The sequence below is a fragment of the Triticum urartu genome, chromosome 1 (assembly GCF_003073215.2).
Source record: "Triticum urartu cultivar G1812 chromosome 1, Tu2.1, whole genome shotgun sequence".
Taxonomy (NCBI): domain Eukaryota; kingdom Viridiplantae; phylum Streptophyta; class Magnoliopsida; order Poales; family Poaceae; genus Triticum; species Triticum urartu.
In genome coordinates this window covers 414,020,977-414,027,447 of record NC_053022.1, presented here as the reverse complement: position 1 = coordinate 414,027,447, position 6,471 = coordinate 414,020,977, and the positions used below count along the sequence as shown (strand labels likewise).

The following is a 6,471-nucleotide window of genomic DNA, read 5'->3' as shown; positions in this document are numbered from 1 at the left end:
GATCACCTTTAATGAGTTTATCAAGATTTCACATGCCAACATGTCCTAACGTTCTCTGACATAACCATCCTTTAGAAGATTTAGCAATTAAACAAGTACGAGATTGGGCTCTCTTAGTGAATCAACAATGTATAGATCACCTCTACGAATGTCGGTAAAGACCATACTGTGATTATCTCAATGAAACACTTGGCAATCTACTTCGATAAATAAGACATTGAAACCAAAGTCGGCTAGTCTAGATACGAAAAGAAGATTGTAACCAAGAGATTCAACGAGCATGACATTTTGAATGGAGCTATCATTGGATATGACCACCTTACCAAGGCCAGGTACCTTACCCTTGGAGTTGACTCCAAAATTCACATACTTGCATGGACCATCATTTTGGGCAAGCTCATGGAACATGTCTTTATCTCCGATCACGTGATCGATACATCCACTATCAAGAATCCACTCTTTTCCTCTAGATATGTAATTTCAAAGATTTGCCATGAGACTAAAATTCCTTGTAGTATTTTCACACTCATATCAAATTCTCCGTCCTCATCATAATAACCATGCTCAATGTCATCATCATCGTCATGCATGTGATCATCACCTAGTTCAAGTGATTCATTAGATTTATGACCATGACAATATTCAAGTTTATGAATTCTAATTGTTTCTGTGATGATGCTACTAATAGTTCCAAGTTCCAACATCACCCTTTGCACGCATAAGATTACAGAGCTCAAATAGACATTCATCAAATTGGGATCACTAGGCTTCATCTTATGAAAAGCAATGGACTTTTGAAGAATTTCATCTAGATTTTTTAAGAGTAATTTGGAAAGCGTTCCTCAAGATAATTCCATATAGTATATGCGCATTCAACGGTTGGCAAGCAAACAAGCACGTTTCTAGGAAATCCTCTAATGATAATATCGATAGTCCTAAGATTGCGAACCATGTCAAGATACTCATCGGGTGTAGGATGCAAAGTATCACTCGGAGGTACATAAGGGCTAAGAGTATACTTGCTCAAATTATATTCATTGAAGATCTCAAGCATTTCATTTTTTCACGAACCATAAAACTCCCCATTAAGAATAGGCACTCTATGTATAAAACTCCCGAACGTAGACTCATCCATCTTCCTCAAAAGGTGATTAAACCAAAGCAATGGAGACCAATGCTATGATACCAATTGAAAGGATCGAGAAGAGGGTGATTAGACCCTTAACAAGTAAAAGTGGTAGTTTTTAGTTTCTTCAAGTTCATGTTGAGTTTAACACATGTTAAAGGGCACATAATACATTTTACACAAGCGTAGCAAGAGTATGAGCAGCGCAAAGAGTAAAGCATGCAAGTGCAAGAATGTAAAGGGATGGGATTGGAGTGTGCAAACGCAATGGAGACGCGGATAATTTTTGGCGTGGTTCCAATAGGTGGTGCCATCGTACGTCCACTTTGATGGAGACTTCAAGCCACGAAGGGTAACGGCTGCGCGAGTCCACGGAGGGCTCCATCCACAAATGGTCCACAAAGAAGCAACCTTGTCTATCCCACCATGGCCATCGCCCACGAAGGACTTGCCTCACTCGGGTAGATCTTCACAAAGTAGGCGATCTCCTTGCCCTTACAAACTTCTTGGTTCAACTCCACATCATGTCGGAGGCTCCCAATCGACACATAACCAATCTAGGAGACAACACTCTCCAAAAGGTAATAAACGATGTGTTGATGATGAACTCCTTGCTCTTGTGCTTCAAATGATAGTCTTCCCAACACTCAACTCTCTCTCACAGATTTGGCTATGTTGGAAGAAGAATTTGAGAGGAAAGCAATTTGGGGAAGGCTAGAAATCAAGGTTCAAATGGTAGGAATGGAATCTCTTGATCTCAACACATAAGTAGGTGGTTCTCTCTCAGAAAATGAATGGTGAAAGTGTAGGCACGTTTTGATGGCTCTCATCCATGAGGAAGAAGGGGTGGAGGGGTATATATAGCCTCCACGCAAAATTCAACCGTTACACACTTTTGACCCATCTCAGTGGAACTGATCTGTACAAAAATATGAACATTAGTAATCTTGGTGGGATCGACTGGAACAACTTGGTGGGACCGATGTGCTAGGGCTTAGGGAAAACCTCATCTTGGTGGGACTGAAGTGAAGCAATAAGGCAATAGAGAATCAGTCAAGCCAACTCGGTGGGACCGAAGTGAATGCAATAAGTCACAGAGCGCTGACAAGGCCATCTTGGTGCGACCGAGATCCGTATCAGTAAGACCGAATTAACAGTGGCTAAGTCCAGATGAACTCGATGGCTCCGGATGGGAAATGTCGGTGTGGCCGAGCTGGAAATTAGGGTTTAGGACATATGTGAATAGAGAAAGTGGCTGGGGTTTTTGAAGCAACATCGCTAAGCATTTGAGCAACAAGATCATTAAGCAACGTCCCATCCCCTTTAATAGTATTGGCTTTCCTATGGACTCAATGTGATCTTGGATCACTTAAACAAAAATGTAGAGTCTTGAGCTTTTGCCAATCCTTGTCCTTAGCATTTTGAAGGGGATTCCACATCATCTTGTCATTGCCACGTCACTGTTGAACTTATCTGGAATATACTAGATAAAACTATTAGTCCAATAAGAGATATGTTGACATTAGTTACCAAAATCACTCACAGAGCACTTGTGCTTTCAGTACACGTGAATTAGGTTTTTGATACATGATGAATAATTTTCAAATACATGATGTACAATTCTTTTAACGTGTTTGAACATTCTTTTAATACATGGTCAACCTTTTCTTAAATACATGTTGAAATATACTTTTAATGGTAATAGACATTTTTCTCAACTACGTGAACAATTTTTTACATTTGTATATAATGTTTTTGTGAATATTACAAACAATTTTTTTTGAAACGTGAGGATGTTACATTTTTTTACATTTGTATATAATGTTTTTGTGAATATTACAAACATTTTTTTTTGAAATGTGAGGATGTTTCTTCAAAATATAGCATATATTTTCTGAATGGTACAAACCATTTTTGTATACTACGTATAACATTTTTTTACATTGTATACACATTTTTTTAAAAAAAATTGTATTTTTTGAAACACAGTCACATTTTTTTATGGTCATGAACATTTTGTTTGAAAGCTACCAACATTTTATTTTAAATTGTGCTAACCTTTTCTTGTTACTATTTACAAAAATCGAATTCAGATTTTTATTTTAAGCAAATTTATTTATAAAATATATTTATTTAAAATGTAAACAAAAATAAGAAAGAAATTATCCTGACGCCAGCACGATGTCAGCGTGACGACCCGCGTTCCTACTAGGCTGGCCCAGTACTGTGTAGCGGGCTGGCGGGCTGCCTCGCTATAAGCGAGACATAAGCGCGCCCTGTGCAAACGCGGCGAGAAGCAAAATGGAGCGGCTGCAGAGAATCTTCAGCGGCGCCACCGGGATGGGGCAGCCGGAGAGCGACTCGCCGCTGCTCGACTCCTCCGAGCAGGTCTACATCTCCTCCCTCGCTCTCCTGAAGATGCTCGAGCACGGTCAGTCGGTAACCCTAACCCTAGTCACCCCACCCCTCTCCACCCCCGGATTTGGCAAGCCAGGCTAGCGCCCGCCATGGTTCGAGATCGGTCTCACGCGCTGCTGCTGATGCAGGGAGGGTCGGCGTGCCCATGGAGGTGATGGGCCTGATGCTGGGCGAGTTCGTCGACGACTACACGGTCAGGGTGGTGGATGTCTTCGCCATGCCGCAGAGCGGGACCGGGGTCAGCGTCGAGGCCGTCGACCACGTCTTCCAGACCAACATGCTCGACATGCTCAAGCAGACCGGGAGGTACGCGATGCTTGATAAGCGATAGTAACTTGGTTCATACCTCTCCTGATTGTAGTATTCCTTCAGTCTGTTCTATGCTTAATTGTGGACACCAAAACTTCTGCTAGTGTTAGAATTCAGTTAGTCATGGCTTGCTCTGTTACATTTCGTTTCAAGAAAATCAAGTTCTAGACTTTATTCTTTTCAAAATTTACAGGTTCCTAAATGTACATAATCACCCCTCATGCAGCGCAGGATACATATCTAGATTTCTTTATGCTTACTGCCAGCCAATTGTTTTATTAATTATATTGGCCGTGGCTTTAATATATGTTTTTCTTTGGTGAATGTTTGATGATGAAGCGTGATCTTTGCTCAGTTATTTTGTACGCAAACAATTCTATTAATACATATGTTGCTTTTACAGACCTGAAATGGTGGTAGGGTGGTACCACTCGCATCCTGGATTGGTTGCTGGCTTTCAGGAGTTGACATCAATACTCAGCAGGTCTATGCAAATGCCAGATATTTTTTGGTGTTCCTTTGTTGCATTGTAGAATCGTTGTTTGACAAACATATACCAACTGATTTTATTTTTGCCACAGTTCCATTGTTCCGCTTTGTAATTCACTAATCCATGCTCATATATCGTTTTTTACGGCATGCTCACATATCGTTTACGGTTCTCCATTTCATCGTAAAAACTATCTTTTAAACTTTTTTTGGCAAAAAGATGCGCTGGTTGTTCTGCAGTCCCACTGTACTGTATGCCAACTCATAAAAATATATGTAATAAAAATTTAATAAACATGCATATAACAATCTAATCTGTTTAAGTGAAAGGATTAAAAGATAGCATATACTTTGTTTCAGTTGTCATATGTTTGCTGCCTAGGTACAAGTATCTCTGTGGTAGTCAACCCTGCCACAGAGGCTAGTCTAATGAGCTTCACATTTGTGTGTCTTCCCAAGTCCAAACTCTGAAGCGACTTGAGTTGAATTGTATACATCTGATCTTGAATAGAATAGGAAAAGGGAAAATGTCCCATCATAAGAGGCGGTGATAAATAAGTTCGCAACGAGCCTCAAAGCCTAATTTATTTCAAATTAAAAAAAACTGCTCTGATTTTACTCTTGTTTTTCCACAAAGGGCGAAATTTACTCTTATGTAAATATTTCTGCTGAATTGACTTGACTATGCTTGTGAGATGTAACATCTTAAAACTTGGACGTGCAGAGTTTTGAAGCTTTAAACCCCAGGGCAGTTGCTGTTGTGATAGATCCCATCCAGAGTGTCAAGGGGAAGGTAGTCATCGATGCATTCCGTCTCATTAACCCTCAGACCATGATGCTTGGCCAGGAGCCAAGGCAGACAACATCCAATGTTGGGCACCTAAACAAACCATCTATTCAGGTAAGTATTAGTGTACTACATAGTGCTGATCCTTCTGAACTCGTCTTTATAATTTATCATAAATGTTTGTGTTATCTCTGTGTTGCCAGGCACTTATTCACGGGCTGAACAGGCACTACTACTCCATTGCAATCAATTACCGGAAAAATGAGCTTGAGGAGAAGATGCTGCTGAACTTACACAAAAAGAAATGGACTGATGGGTTGATTTTAAAGAAATTCGACACCCACTCAAAGACCAACGAGGAGACTGTTCAGGTGTGTAGCATTCTACTTCCTACCTGCGCTCAGAAGAACAGTTTAGTTGAAGCTGCAATGTGGTTTGTTAATATTTGTGTTACCATGTGCAGGAAATGCTGAGTCTGGCCATCAAATACAACAAGGCAGTGCAAGAGGAGGATGAGCTGCCGCCTGAGAAACTAGCGATAGCAAATGTCGGGCGGCAGGATGCAAAGAAGCACTTGGAGGAGCATGTCTCGAATTTGATGTCATCGAACATAGTACAGACCCTAGGGACCATGCTTGACACAGTGGTCTTTTAGTCTGCTACTACTGGTTGTTCCAACTCTATACACAGAACTGTGTTATTTTTGTTGGTCACAGCCTGTCATAATGCAGTAAGGCAGTGCAAGAGGTTAGGGTTTTTTGTGGACGAGACTTGCCTCCGGCGTGTGCCCATCCGTGCTCCCGCATACGTGGCTTGATTTGATTGGAACAAAATAAGGCCCGGCCCCATCCCCTTAAAATTAGGGGGGAGATGATTAGATTAGAAAGAAAAGAGAAAAAAAGACAACCGTAGGATAAAGTGGGAGCACGGATGGGAGCATGGGGAGGGAGCAGGCAAGCCGGATCCGTTTTTTGTCTGAAATGCAGGCACTACCATTGGATGTTATCTGTGTTGGGAGCCACTGTTAATCTGTGTTGGGAGGGAGCAGGCACTGCCATTGGACCATGCGACGCGGCTATCTGTTAATCTACTGTTACTATCTCCCCTGCAAAAAAGAATCAAACGGTTTTCTTGTTCAGGCTATGCATGTTGTTGTGAGAGCTTTCTGCCAGTTGCTCATTCTTGTTCTAATATACACGCTGTCGGTTTGATGCACTGTGGTAATAAAGGGAATCTGCCTGACCAAAATATTATGGCATGAACAAAGCATATAGATAATTTTTTTTGTTAGAATTCAGCGCAAACCATCACTTTGTGGGGTTAGAGCATCTACAGCCTCGCG

The 6,471-nt window shown here is 41.2% G+C and overlaps 1 pseudogene; it reads left to right on the top strand.

The window, feature by feature from the left end:
* The first annotated feature begins 3,390 nt into the window (after window positions 1-3,390).
* On the top strand, window positions 3,391-6,138 carry LOC125534906 (annotated as a pseudogene).
* The last annotated feature ends 333 nt before the right edge of the window (window positions 6,139-6,471 follow it).